Genomic DNA, 15136 nt, shown 5'->3' with positions numbered 1-15136 from the left:
AATGTTCGTATTCGCCGGTTCGTAAAATCCCTGTTCAGACGGAACACACGTGAGGTATGTGGGGCGAATCGATGAGCTTGCGAGGCTGCGAGCGAGGGCTCGTCATCACCATCAGTCCCATGCACTCGGAATTGTGCTGGTATGTAACTACTCGGTGCATTTTGTTGCTCATTTGTTATTTAATCTTCTGTTTAAAAACAAATGTAATGATAATCGGGGCAGGTTAATGTGTACCATAAAATATTACATCAGAGAAGTAGAATTGCTCGACATTATCATGTAAAAGTAGCTTTCCTGTGTATTTCATTTCCTTGTAGACACAGTCGTACACCTAGTAGCCACCATTTTTGTCGAAGGGGGTCCTTGATTATTCTTGGTCAGAGATAAAGCAATCCTCCCATACAACCCGGATGCATTGTTTTTTAAACTAAAGCACAGTAGAATCTATAAACTGAAAAAAAAAAAATATCGTGTAGCAATTGCAAATACCCAGGTAGAACTGAAAATAGGCCCAAAGTAATAAATGATTACCATTGTTTTCAAAGATTCATGTTGTTGCATTAAAAAAAAAATAGTATTTAGGCCCTAAGTAAGAATGAAATTGCATGATGAGACTGTTTAGCGTCAGTGTTAAGTCAGTTATAGTTACATATAGCTTCCTTAAGCATGCAAGAATAGCTGCTCTGGCCTTTACTGTCTAACTAAAATCCTGCATAAACAGTAAATTCATAGGCTAGATCGAGGTTGTATTCACCGGTATGTTACTTAGTTTGATTACCGGGACAGATATCAATGAACTTTCAGAAAAATTTAACGAAGTTGATTACCGGTACCGGTACTCACAGTTTTTTTTAACACTCATGTACCGGTACAAGTATAAGCCTATATCCAGGGATTTTTATTCTATAAGTTACCGCGGTATCCTATTTGTGCCCTGATAGTGATAACACTGACATGATTTTCCTTATTTATATCTTGGGGATAATTCTAGGAGCAGCAGGCCACTACAAGCAGGAGCCGAGTCCCCACAAACAAAGGCAGCACCGCTATCATTACAACTGTAGCAGCTAGAATCCCAGGAACATCAGCAGCACCTCTCGGCGCAGGAGCAGCATTAGCAGAGCCTAAAGTGCAACTGTAGCAGCTGAACTTCTCCATACAATTGTAGTCGCGAAGCCTCTATGTACTACAGTAGGCCTACCGACAGTACTATTGCAACAGAGCGTCTACGTATGCTACCGTAAAACTCTACATTTGTAGCAGCATGATCCTAACTTTCAACTGTAGCAGCTGAGCCTTTCAGACTGTAGCAGCAGAGCCTCTACATACAACCGCAGAGAGTAGTGGTGATGAGGATGTTTTTCCTTCTGCCTATAATGGTAAGTTTGATTCGTAACAAGTGATTATGGTACCGGTACTTGTGGACCATAAAGTGTACCGGGAACCAGGTATTCACAAACATTTCTCAGTTTACGGTGAATGGAATAGGTCATTTATTACTTTCAGTGGAATAGATGATTGAACAATACCATGTCATTTGACAGAAATCACTGTTTTGATATCTGGAATGTAATGTAGTCATACCTTTTCTGTAATGTCGATCTTACCTAACTCTACTGTCAAGTATCTTATGCAGATATTAACCTGGTGAGGACACCGCAGGCTCATGTTGATATTACAAGCTCTTCCCTAGGCACCTGCTTGAGCATACTTGGGAGAAGTTTCTAATGGCCTTACTGTAATTATTTCATACATGTATATCAATGTTGACTGCTACTCAATGTATTAAAAGAGAAAAAAGCAAGCACTAACACTTCTGTGTATACGATTGTTAGGTTTTTATGTGAAAGACATCACATTTCTAATCAAAGAATGTGTAGCAGTTATCATTATTTACCTTTGCCAACCCCAAGGTGTAAAAGCTCAACCAATAGCACCTGAATTACTATGCCCTTCAGAAATCAGCAGACTTTGATGACAATATGTATTGTATATGAGGTTGTATTCACCGGTATGTTACTTAGTTTGATTACCGGGACAGATATCAATGAACTTTCAGAAAAATTTAACGAAGTTGATTACCGGTACCGGTACTCACAGTTTTTTTTAACACTCATGTACCGGTACAAGTATAAGCCTATATCCAGGGATTTTTATTCTATAAGTTACCGCGGTATCCTATTTGTGCCCTGATAGTGATAACACTGACATGATTTTCCTTATTTATATCTTGGGGATAATTCTAGGAGCAGCAGGCCACTACAAGCAGGAGCCGAGTCCCCACAAACAAAGGCAGCACCGCTATCATTACAACTGTAGCAGCTAGAATCCCAGGAACATCAGCAGCACCTCTCGGCGCAGGAGCAGCATTAGCAGAGCCTAAAGTGCAACTGTAGCAGCTGAACTTCTCCATACAATTGTAGTCGCGAAGCCTCTATGTACTACAGTAGGCCTACCGACAGTACTATTGCAACAGAGCGTCTACGTATGCTACCGTAAAACTCTACATTTGTAGCAGCATGATCCTAACTTTCAACTGTAGCAGCTGAGCCTTTCAGACTGTAGCAGCAGAGCCTCTACATACAACCGCAGAGAGTAGTGGTGATGAGGATGTTTTTCCTTCTGCCTATAATGGTAAGTTTGATTCGTAACAAGTGATTATGGTACCGGTACTTGTGGACCATAAAGTGTACCGGGAACCAGGTATTCACAAACATTTCTCAGTTTACGGTGAATGGAATAGGTCATTTATTACTTTCAGTGGAATAGATGATTGAACAATACCATGTCATTTGACAGAAATCACTGTTTTGATATCTGGAATGTAATGTAGTCATACCTTTTCTGTAATGTCGATCTTACCTAACTCTACTGTCAAGTATCTTATGCAGATATTAACCTGGTGAGGACACCGCAGGCTCATGTTGATATTACAAGCTCTTCCCTAGGCACCTGCTTGAGCATACTTGGGAGAAGTTTCTAATGGCCTTACTGTAATTATTTCATACATGTATATCAATGTTGACTGCTACTCAATGTATTAAAAGAGAAAAAAGCAAGCACTAACACTTCTGTGTATACGATTGTTAGGTTTTTATGTGAAAGACATCACATTTCTAATCAAAGAATGTGTAGCAGTTATCATTATTTACCTTTGCCAACCCCAAGGTGTAAAAGCTCAACCAATAGCACCTGAATTACTATGCCCTTCAGAAATCAGCAGACTTTGATGACAATTTTTTTTTTTTGCATTTCAAATAGGTATGCTGGCTGTAGCTATTTTCATTTTGTCTCACAAAATGTCGTAGGTGATTGCCTGTAAAGAATTTCCTTATGTTACTTTGTTTTTTCTTCTGAAATTGTGCTTTAGCTCTAAGAAATACTCTTCTTCACATTTTTCAAGCCTGCAGGTACTTGTAATGTTTTATCACATAGTGTATGACACAACTGTCAAATTTCTCACTGAAATTGTCCATACAATTTTTTCTGTTTTTGAACCACCGTAGGCATAGATGTTCTTGTCAAGTGGAAGAGGGATGGTTCTATGAATCCTGTCAGCTCAAGTGACCTCTATCATGCTCAACGGACCAAACCGAAACAAGGTTCCTGCGTACATATGAGAAGTGAAAATGGCTGGTGGAAAGGGAGGGTGCTTCAAGTCTTCAACATGCCCATGGATGGACGTAGGATGTCAGATGACGAGGGCATTCCTCTGTCTGCCTGAGGTAATTTGAATACATAGTTACTGATTTGTTCTACATCAATAAGTTTATCAAGATATATTATGTCTTTTTTCATTTTAAAATGATGTAGAGATTTTTATGCATAGTATCATGTAGGTACAATGTACTTTCATTGCATTACCATTTCAATATAAATGTTCAATTCTGTGTAATGAATAAAACAAATGTCGTAATTGCAGTTTGTAATGACTGTAGGATGCTGAAGACTGTTAGCTTTCCACTTCCTTTCTTTAAAAGTCTGATATTGATTATTACTTACAATTTATTATGTCAACGTCTCTTCTCAGTCCCAAAGCAAAATCAATTACTGATAATTTGCTTTATGTGCATGTAATACACTGTAGACTCTAGTGTCCATGATAGATGTTTGCAAGTATATCTAGTATAAATCTTGTTGATTCTACCCTCAGGATGGTCACATATTTTTTTTTTTTCATTGATGCATTGTTTACAACTTCCCCAGCAGTATCGTTACTTGCGACAGCAGTAGCAGAGCCTCAACGTCGATTTGTGACAGCTGAATCCCCAGAAACATCAGCAGCACCGCTTGAAACAGCAGCAGCAGCAGCAAGCAGCGGAGCCTGTACATACAGCCCTAGCAGCTGAGCCTCTAAGTACAACAACAGTGGTAGAGCCTCTACTTACAACTGTAGCAACTGAGCCTCTACTTACCACTGTAGCAGCAGAGCCTCTACTTGCAACTTTAGCATCTGCACTTCCAGGAACATTAGCAACACTGCTAGAAGCAGCAGCAGCAACAGAAGCAGAGCCTCTACAAACAACTGTGGTGTCCGCATTCTAAGAAACAATGCAGCAATGTTACCTTTGAAACTGAAGGTAATTCAACTGGAGTTGAGAAGTTCAGGGCATTGTATAACTGTTGTTTGTATTTCTTGCATTATCTGTCTGTGTGGTGCAAATTCCTAAAAAAGCAATTATGAGCCAAAACTTAATTTTCCAATAACAAATGTAAAATAATTTAAACATGTGATAAATACTTTGATTATCTTTTTTTCTTTCTTTTATCCTTCACTCTTGTAAGAAAAATTTTGTGGCAGGCAACCTGTAAAATTTAAAGAAAATAGTTTGTCTTCTGCAAAGAATAGTTTTAAAAAAAAAACAGTAAATGAAGTAACAATTGTTCAACCAGACTTGGCAGTTTCATCAAATTATGTATTTGTTTTCCTTGCATTAGGTGTACCTGATTTCAATTTGAAAGCAGACTAAGTCCTCCACTCTTATTTCAGATTACAAAGAATACTGAACCTTGCTGGATGATGGAAAACTGTTAAATCTCGAGAAAGCAATGTCCCTGTCAGACATTGAAGAACCGATTTTGATGGTAACCGGACACAGGAAAGCAATAGAAAACTGTTTGTGAAGTGTAATGGAAGTACAGCATATTCATATTATGCTGTATGTATTCTATACTGCCCTCTATCTAGTCTTGTTGGTATACATCTGGTTGTATTTACATTATTATATGTAGTGCACTAACTGTTGACCAACTTTCCTAAAATAAAGACCATTTAGGCAAACTATTGTACATGTTTCTTGTAAGGAAAGGAAAGGGAATTATTGGTGAATTTCTTGCTCATAGTGCCTTGTACAAATATAGACTTGATGCATGATCAAGTTTGTAATACTTTCTGGTAATCATTTTATCTTCAGTGTTACATATTTGCTACATGCTTTCAATAATTTCAACACAATTTCACACAAATCGACCAATTTTTATCACTTCGGGAGGACCTTATTCAAATATAAAAGAAACAATAGAAATAAAGTGTAGTGTTCCAGTATGTATTCCATTTATTGTCTCTTCATTGCAAATTTGGAAACTACTGCCATTGAGGCTTTTGAGGGAGTGGAAGATAGATGTCAGTGCAAAGCCAGAAGATTTTCATGTGGAAGAATATGTAGGTACTGACATCAGTTCTATTCCTGATAGATCTTCAGTTGTCATGAAAAAATTCATGGAATCTAAAACAGAATTGTCAAACAAAAGCTGAACAGTGGGGAAGCCTACAAAAAGTCAGAAATATTTGTAGATGGTAGAACACATTTTAACCATCAAAGATGTGATTTAACACGTAACCATATCAATCTTTTGGCTATGATTGCCTCAGTGAAAATGGCAGAATGTCTATCAGACAATATTATCATGCCTTGAAAATTCTGGTCCTAGAAAGAGAATGGCTAGCCAGACATGTTATTAACATGTTGTCATGTTGTCCCCCATCCTAAGGACAGCAAAAAGAGACAAATGACGTACACTACTCTCCTCCCAGCAGTCCAGTAGTTGGCAGACTGGTAAAGTTTGTAGACTCGTGGTTATAAACACATTGGGTATCACTTTCATTAATTCAACCCTGGGCAAAATTACCTTGTGAAGTGTGAGGAGAATGGTACACTTGATCATGTTATTGCACTATTTGTGACTAACACGCGTACTACCGTAATACATTAAAGTCAAGGAAATGCAGAACTTCTCACCAATTTACAGGTCGGATTACCTCGTGAAGTGTTGGGAGAATTTTGTATTTTGTACATGTTATTGCACCACTTTTATAGTGGTCAGAACACAATTCTGAAATGCAACAAATGCCTAACTTCTCATTCCAAGTGAGATTACATAGTGAAGTATCATGGAGAATGTCACATTCATTTTGTATCAATTGTAATTTAATGTATTGTAATAATAGTGTGCAATGTAATTATTGTGAGCTGTCGAAAATGCAAAAAAAAAAAAAAAAATCACTCTCTGAATTTACAGGTTATATCTGGAAGTTTGAGGAGAATGCTTTATTTTGTAGTAATTATGAACACACATGTGGAATGGTGCATTTTGAATTAATAAAATGCAGAATTCTTCACAAACTTGGGGACTGGTGAATAGAAAACAAAAAAAAAGAACAAAAGAAAAAAAGAGGAGTGAGAGAGACACAGATACCTAGAATTGGGAGAACAAGGTGATTATGACTGCTTTGTAAGAGGGTATGTGTGTGTGTGTGTGTGTGTTTGTTCGAGTGTATGTACTGGTATGTGCATGTATAGTGTGTGTTTGTGTATGTTTGTGTTTGCATGGGTGTAATTATATTCTCTCAATAATGAATTTACACTTTTTTATAGACAGTGACTACCAGGCGCACTTTTAGTACTCATCCAGTAGTCAATAAAAACCCATTGCACAGTTTGATAACATTACTGGCATCAACAATTAATGTGTCAGAAAGTAGGTTGTGTGTGTGGGTTCGAGTGTGTTTACTGGTGTATATGTGCGTGTATGTGTGTTTGTGTTTGCATGGGTGTAATTATATTCTCTCAATACTGATAATGACTTAACACTTGTAATATTTATAGATAGTGACAGGGCTGCCAACATTTGAAACTAGTTGAGAGTGAGACTGCCATAGGCCAATGCTATGATTTAGGAGGCAAAATGAGTGAGATCAATAGAAATGCATGCAAATGAAATAAAGTTTTAGAGTGAGAAAAGACCAAAATGAGCGAGTCTCACTCTCGATGAGTGAGAGTTGGCAGCCCTGCAGTGACTACCAGGCACACTTTAATAGAACGGTACTCATCCAATCAAAAACCCATTGCACAGTTTGATAACATTACTCGCATCAACAATTAATGTGTAAAAGTACAGGTACCTTGTAGGTTGTATAGTTTGAGAAAATAACTGTGGTGTTTGTTACACTTTCCTAATATCCATGATTATGATACAACTAACATGAATGAACATGAATGAACATGAATGAATCACAATCCCACTACCTAGAGCGGCGAATGTATACATTACACTGTGCGCGTACCACCTAAGCGTGTGGAATGTGTGATGATACGCGCCATATTATGTTACATTTGCCGGTTCGTAATGCGCACTCGCTACGTCCACACGTATTGAGCATGGGCTTTACGAACCGGCAAATGTATACATTTGCCGGTTCGTAATGCCCTCTCTTTAGTACGCGATGTACGTAAAACGCTGAAATGGGGGGTTTTACGAACCGGCAAACGCACTTTGCATCACTACCACAGAGCCCCAGGTGGAGCTACAAAATAATATTTAGTATCAAACAAAGCAGAAAATTCCGCTTTCATCACTCTCTTAATATCATCATCAATGTGCGGTTATAAGACACGTTTTTATACGTTTAAAGAAGTCCCGATTCTTTAAACGCGATTATCTCGTAATCGTGTTTCCGCGCAAATTCGAACATTCGCCGGTTCGTAATGCGACCGACGATATGGTGTTTATTCATAGTGAGGGTCCACTGTATTGATTTATATGGCATGTATAAACATGTACAACATTTTTGTTGAATTTTTACGTAGTACTGTATTATTGGTACTTCACATTTCAATACTATTTGCCACTCCTACATGTATGTACAAGGACATTGTACTAATGGGTCTTGTTCATTTATTAGTTACAGTAAGTAGGGTGGATACATGTACTTATATACAAGTTGTAAGTATAGTAAGTATACACAATGTCGGGTGGATACATGTACATGTAAGTATTCAATTTCTCCTGGCAGAAAGCCCCAGGTTTTTATTCATTGCCTTTTTACCTTTAATGTGTTTGTTCATTGAAGTTTTTGCAAATATCTTCTGTTATTGTGTGTGTGTATGTGTGTATGTTCTTGTGTGTGTATGTGTACCTATGAACCTTTTTAATGCAAGCGTTTTTATACTGTCTACCTTTCTTGCAGCATTGTGCTGTTTTCAAGAGCCTACATGCAGATTGTCATGTTTAGATTTTGAAATAACATAAAAATGTTGCCCAATGACTTTGAACTGGGTGTTGACCTTGACGATGACTTAAATTCCACAGTAAGGGAATGTAATTATGTAAGTTGTGATGACTTTCAGGAAAAGCTTGCATGCAGCGAACCACATGAGAATTTTACTATGCTTCATATAAATGCTAGGAGCCTTGTTAAAAATCATGATAATTTGCAAGTGTTGCTTGAGTGTTTACACCATGATTTTTCTTTCATTGGTGTCTCTGAAACTTGGTTTAAGACATCAACTGATGCTAATTTATTCAAGTTGCAAGGTTACTCCCTAATCAACATCTGTAGACCTGATAGCATTGGTGGTGGTGTTGCCTTATATATTAAAGACTCCATCGATTATAAGCTACGGTGTGATTTGTCTGGTAGTAAACCTGGTTATGAGTCAATTTTTATTGAAGTTGATGATAAGGAAAAGCATATTGTAGTTGGGTGTATTTATAGGGCTCCAAGAAGTGATATTGAATCATTTTGTGATAATATTGAAGAGCATATGCAAACGTTATCTAGGGAGAACAAGTTTGTTTATGTTATGGGTGACTTCAATATCAATCTGCTAAATTCTGATTATGATGATAGTGTGAAGGGGTTCTTGGATCTTATGTATTCACATAATATGTTCCCTCTCATCACTAAACCTACTCGCATTACTGACACCTCTGCTACCCTGATTGATAATTTTTTCACAAATTGTATTCAAAATAATGTTGAGAGTGGTCTTATATTTTCAGACCTATCTGATCATTTGCCTATTTATTGTATAGACAAAGGAAAAGTAAGCATATCAAATGGTGAAAGAAGTATAAAAACTAAGCACGCAGTCAATGCTGAGAATATATCTATTTTCAAACAGAAGCTTTTAGAAGTTGACTGGCATGACCTATATAGCTTAACTAGTGCAAATGATTCATACGATTATTTTATTAATGTATTTGGTGATGTGTATGACAAATGCTTTCCTGTTGTTGAATCATGTGCCAAGAAGGGATGTAAGAAACCCTGGATCACACATAGTTTGCTTAGGTCCATTAGGAAGAAGCATAAGCTCTATAAATTATTCATTAAACATCCAACCTGGATAAATAAGAAGAATTATGTTGATTACAAGAATGAATTGACAAATGTTGTGCGCTTTTCAAAGCAAAAATATTTTAGAAATCTATTCCATGATATAAAAGGGGATATCAAAAAAACATGGTTCCATATAAACAAATTGATCGGAAAGGGGAAATGTCACAACCTTCCCTCAGAAATGTATAATGGTGATATTTCATTAAGTACAAATACGCAAAAGGCTGAACATTTCAATCAGTATTTTGCAGGAATTGCTGCTAAGATAAGTGAAAAGATCCCAAGTACATCCAATACTTTTCAGGATTATTTGAAACCTACAAAAAACAGCAAATCTTTATTTTTGAAGCCCACTACTGCATCTGAAATAATAATGCTAGCTTTATCACTGAAATCCTCTAAGTCATCAGGTTCTGATAATATAGCTCCTAGGGTTGTCAAAGAGTGTATCCATAGCATTGCTGTCCCATTGTGTGACATATTTAATAAATCTCTGTCGCAAGGAATAGTTCCAGACAAGATGAAAATTGCCAAAGTAGTTCCTGTGTATAAGAAAAGTGATAACAGAAACATTGAAAACTACAGACCCATTGCCTTGCTGCCTGTATTTTCTAAATTGTTAGAAAAGATTGTATGCTCAAGAGTAAATAATTATTTAGCTGTAGAAGGCATTTTGATCCCCGAGCAATTTGGTTTTCGCAAATATTCTTCTACCAGTATGGGTGTATTGCATTTAACTAACATTATTGCTCATGCACTTGATGAAGGGAAATTTTGTCTAGGCATTTTCTTAGATTTGTCCAAGGCGTTTGATACCATTGACCACCACATTCTTATCTGCAAACTTAAATCTTATGGTATTCGTGGAGTTCCTTTAGACTGGTTCAAAAGCTATCTGCAAAACCGAATGCAGTTTGTGGTTGTCAATGGGACCAAATCGCTTTCCACCCACATTGATTGTGGAGTGCCTCAAGGCTCAGTGTTAGGCCCACTATTATTTCTTATCTATATCAATGATATCATCAGTGCTACATCATTGTTTACTTACTCACTGTTTGCTGATGATACAAGTCTTCTGTCCTCCCACAAGGATGCGTACAGTTTAATATCTTCAGCAAATGAAGAACTTAACAAACTTTATCGTTGGTTTTGTTGTAATAAATTGTCACTTAATCTTCAGAAGACACAATGTGTTATTTTCAGAACAAGGAATAAGAGGATACCTGTAAACACCCCTTCTCTCATTATTGGTGGACATCAGGTAGCTACAAGCGAAAATGTATTATTCCTTGGTATTACTATCAATGAATTTCTGTCATGGAAGCAACACATACTAAATGTATGTTCCAAAGCTTCTCGGGGTGTTGGTGTGATGCATAAGCTAAAATTTATTGTTCCTAAAAGTGTCTTGACTACACTGTATAATAGCATCATAATGCCTCACTTGATGTATTGTAATGTTGCCTGGGGTAATACGTATAACAGCCATCTTCATAAATTGTTTATTGTACAAAAGAGAGCTATCAGGCTAATAACAAGCTCACACTTTACTAGGCCAAGTGCCCCCCAGTTCTTACAGCTGTGTTGTTTACCTCTAAACGAGTTAGTGTGTTTTAACTCATTGGCATTCATGTACAAGCTTCACATGTCCAGTTCTCCCTCCTTATTTCTAGATTTGTTCGTCAAAAACTCAGTTGTTCATTCCCATAATACACGACAGAAAAACCTTCTGCATCTACCTCGTGTAGCTACCAGTATTGCCCTAAATTCTTTTTATGTGTCTTGCATAAAAGAATGGAACATGTTGCCCTCAGATGTTAAAGATAGTACCACTTTTTCCAGATTTAAAGTGTTGGCTCGGAAGTATTTGCTTCATCGATATTCTCAGTCTCATTGATGCTGCTCCTTTTAAATTCTACATACATGACTTCATCTCATCGCTTTCCATTTGAGTAATATAGTCTAATGCCAATTATGTTTTGCTTTAAAATTCCATAGGTAGTGTGTGTGTGTGTGTGTGTGTGTGTGTGTGTGAGGGATTGAGGAATTCCACTAGAATTATTCTATGGCTTTAATGTATAGTAGTGAGTTATTATATTATGTCTTAACTTGCCTTTCCAGGGGTTCTTGTTATACAAGCTTGCTTTTCTAAGACCCCTCCACTTTACATCTATATGCATCTACATGCATTGTCAATTTATATTCAATTCTGCAAATTGTTTTAATCACATATTCAACAATGTATTCCTTGTTACATATTATTGTTCTTATGTAATTTTTGTATTGTGGAAACTTTTAATAAACTTGAAACTTGAAACTTGAAGTAGCGCGCGTCTAGTAGCAGGTAAGACACACGAAATAAGGGTCTACATAAACGCCCACTTAGTAGAAATACGTTAGTAATAATAATATAACCACAAATGTAATTTTTTTTTTTACATTTGTGGTTGATGTTTGAATTTTTTACTACATTAGTGGGCGTTTTTTACATTTGTGGGCGCTGTCGTTTTTACATTTGTGGTTGAAATTTTTTACATTTGTGGGCGGTGTTTTTTACATTTGTGGGCGATTTTTACATTTGTGGGCAATGTATTTTTACATTTGTGGGCGTTTTTACATTTGTGGGCGTTTTTACATTTGTGGGTTCAACAAGGTACAATGTACTTCGTGCTGCCACCACACCACCGTCTGCCTTGTGTTTCTTCAGGAACTTCCTCGGTCGGTGCAGTCGATCTGCGCGCCGTCCGTAGTTTGCAGGCACAAACCCTTGTTGGTCGTATAGGAGTCTGCATGCGCCAAGACTAATACACGCACCACTACACTGACACTGACACAGGGCCTATGGGACAGTGCCAAAGTGGTGCATGTAGTAGTCTTGGCGCAGACTCCCTTACGACCAACAAGGGTTTGTGCCTGCAAACTAGTCCGTATGTACGTTCGTATCATACACAACATCCACATGATGTTTGTTTATCGAACCGAATAGGAGGAATCCCACGCACACACACAAGCATGCATGCATCCATCGAAAGATACATCAATGCCGCATCGCATCGCAGTACGTACAGCATAGCATGCACAGTAGCACGGTTTTGTAGCTAGCGCAGCACAGCAAGCAACCAACAATACACGTTGTAGATCTACGGCAGGTGTATCTTCTGGATCCAGGAAGGAGTCTTGGACTTCCGCGTGAAGAAGTTGTCCGTGGTGCTTTGGTATGTATAAAAGTTACTTCAGGAGCGGTAGCTTTGAATTTAACCCCCGTAGAACATACGGCTTCATCGTCGTTGGTTTTTGACTTTGAGGTGAGGCTCTGCTAACTACTAGTAGTGAGTAGTAGTAGGCTGTTGAAGGCCTAATCATAAGAGGTGGTCGGCGGTCAAACACGGCGGCGCGGCGCTTTCAGTCGGTCTCTCGAGGCGTGCTCGCGGCTGCTGAAACTGGGTTATTGTGGTCGTTCTGCAATCTGTGTCTGTCCCGATCCCGCCGACGACAGTACACTGATAATTTTGTAACAACCCCTAAATAGACCGTGTAACATACAAACCCAGCCAACACTGGCAACAGCCATACCCGGATATATACAGATGTATTCCATGATTGTCAGCGTTTTGAATACCATGAGGCATGACCATGATGACTTAGGATATATTCGCGTGTTTTGGCAAAGTTTTACTTTCTTCTTTCTCCCTTTCTTTCCTTCACTACTGATCTCTTCTGACTTTTAGTAGACCGCTCTATTAACAGAGTAGTAAAGACATAAGTATGGTGTTCATTTTCGCAATGTTCATTTTCGTAATGAAATTTCTTATGTGTTTTTGATTTGATTTTCAACTGTAGATCAGTAGTAGATGTATAAATTTACTTGTTTTCAATCATATTTTCTTTGCAACTTTGCAATCATGTTACTCTGTTATCACTGAATATCAACACTGTCTGTGTATACACCATATATTTTGTGAGCCTAAATTTTGCTGAATCGGGAATTCGGGAATTAATCGAGTGGTTAGATTCGCGATCATGGAGTCTTGTACTGAATGGAGAAGTGTAAACGCATACAGCATCACATTCACATCAGGATCAGAGTCAATATTTCCGCATGTCTTTAATTTCGCGAATAGCACCTGACTCGCGAAAAAAAAAAACCTCGCGAAATATTCTGCCTATACAGTAGATTCTAGAAGGTCTTGGCCCGACCAGACTGCACAGCCTGTTGCGACAATTGTGTACAGCGACAGGGCTGAGCCTGTGTATAGTTAAGAAGGTCTATACTCTTTTATTTTTTTTTTTATACGTAATTTTTACATAGTAGGCCTATGTTTCATTGTTACTGTTTTTCTGCAGACTTTTCGATGAGTAATTTAGGACTGATAAAACTAAATTGAATGAATGAATGAATGCATGAATGAATGAATGAATTCTATAGATTCTACCATGCCACAACTCAAGCTGACATTAGACAATGCTGGCCATGTTAAAAGACACAGTGCATGAAGTCAACACAGTGCTGCATGCTTTGGATTGGATGGGGGCATATGTGGCATAAATTTTAAAGCCATTTGCCCCATGTTGTAGAACAAAGGGCCAAGCCTGGGGTCTATTTTTAATCTCGGTAGTTCCTATAATTCACAAATTGTAATGTACAGGTAAGTAGGAGAGTGGATTGTATCACCCGACACTTTTTTTTTTTTTTTTTGGCTCTGAATGGAATTCAGAGCCACGAAAATTTCGGCCAAAAATACCACCAGTTATTCACAACTAAAGTCCTGAAAATTACGAATTCAGCAAAATTATGAAAATTATTCATTCCAGTTTTTGGAAAATAGACATTCAAATATACCCTTCTCCAAAAAGTTGTCTTTTAGCGCGGTGTAAAATCCCATTATAATTCTGGACACAATGGACGTCTTTCACATCTTTTTTGCCTCATTCCCACAGTTCACTGCACACATTCTTACTGCATGGATAGCAAAGAAAAAATAGGCAAATAAGGCTCAAATTTTGTATTTTATGGCAAAAACTAACTTAAATTTTGAACAATTCATACGATAAAATCTTGTGATAAAGTCTGAGATGAAATGTAAATTTCTTAGCGTTTTTACGTTTTTGTGTCATGTTTTTTGCGATTTCGGTCCATTCAACGCCCTGTGAGGCTAGTCTACGAAGTCCAGCACATATTGAATGTCCGGAATTACCATCCTGTCCGGTAATACCATACCTGTACAAAATACATTATATAAAAGTGTTTGATAGTATCAGCTGACATTTATCCTCATGAAATGGATCATTCTCACTTTAACTCTACTAATATTGGTGTGCTGCCTTTAATTATCAAGCTGATCTCAGACAAGCCAGGATTGACTGACATGATGCTGAGCTGAGCCGGAGCAAAGTGTATTCACAAAAAGTGTTAATCATGTTTAATTATCATAGTGCATTGTACTTCATGCTTTTATAATGAATCACAATGTGTAGTGTGCAAGCAGTGGTAATGCATTGTAATGGCATTGGTGT

The 15136-nt window shown here is 37.6% G+C and overlaps 1 long non-coding RNA gene across 2 annotated transcripts; it reads left to right on the top strand.

The window, feature by feature from the left end:
• Positions 1-828: 828 nt before the first annotated feature.
• On the top strand, positions 829-4678 carry LOC140234843 (uncharacterized). Of its 2 annotated transcripts, XR_011901658.1 has the most exons (4): positions 829-1379; positions 2247-2634; positions 3507-3725; positions 4207-4678. It is a non-coding gene; the product is annotated as an uncharacterized lncRNA (long non-coding RNA). The 2 variants fall into 2 exon arrangements; XR_011901657.1 differs by lacking the exon at positions 829-1379 and having other exon boundaries at positions 2084-2634.
• Positions 4679-15136: the final 10458 nt, after the last annotated feature.

This window comes from Diadema setosum, chromosome 11, assembly GCF_964275005.1.
Source record: "Diadema setosum chromosome 11, eeDiaSeto1, whole genome shotgun sequence".
NCBI lineage: Eukaryota > Metazoa > Echinodermata > Echinoidea > Diadematoida > Diadematidae > Diadema > Diadema setosum.
This window is presented reverse-complemented; position numbering and strand designations above follow the sequence as displayed.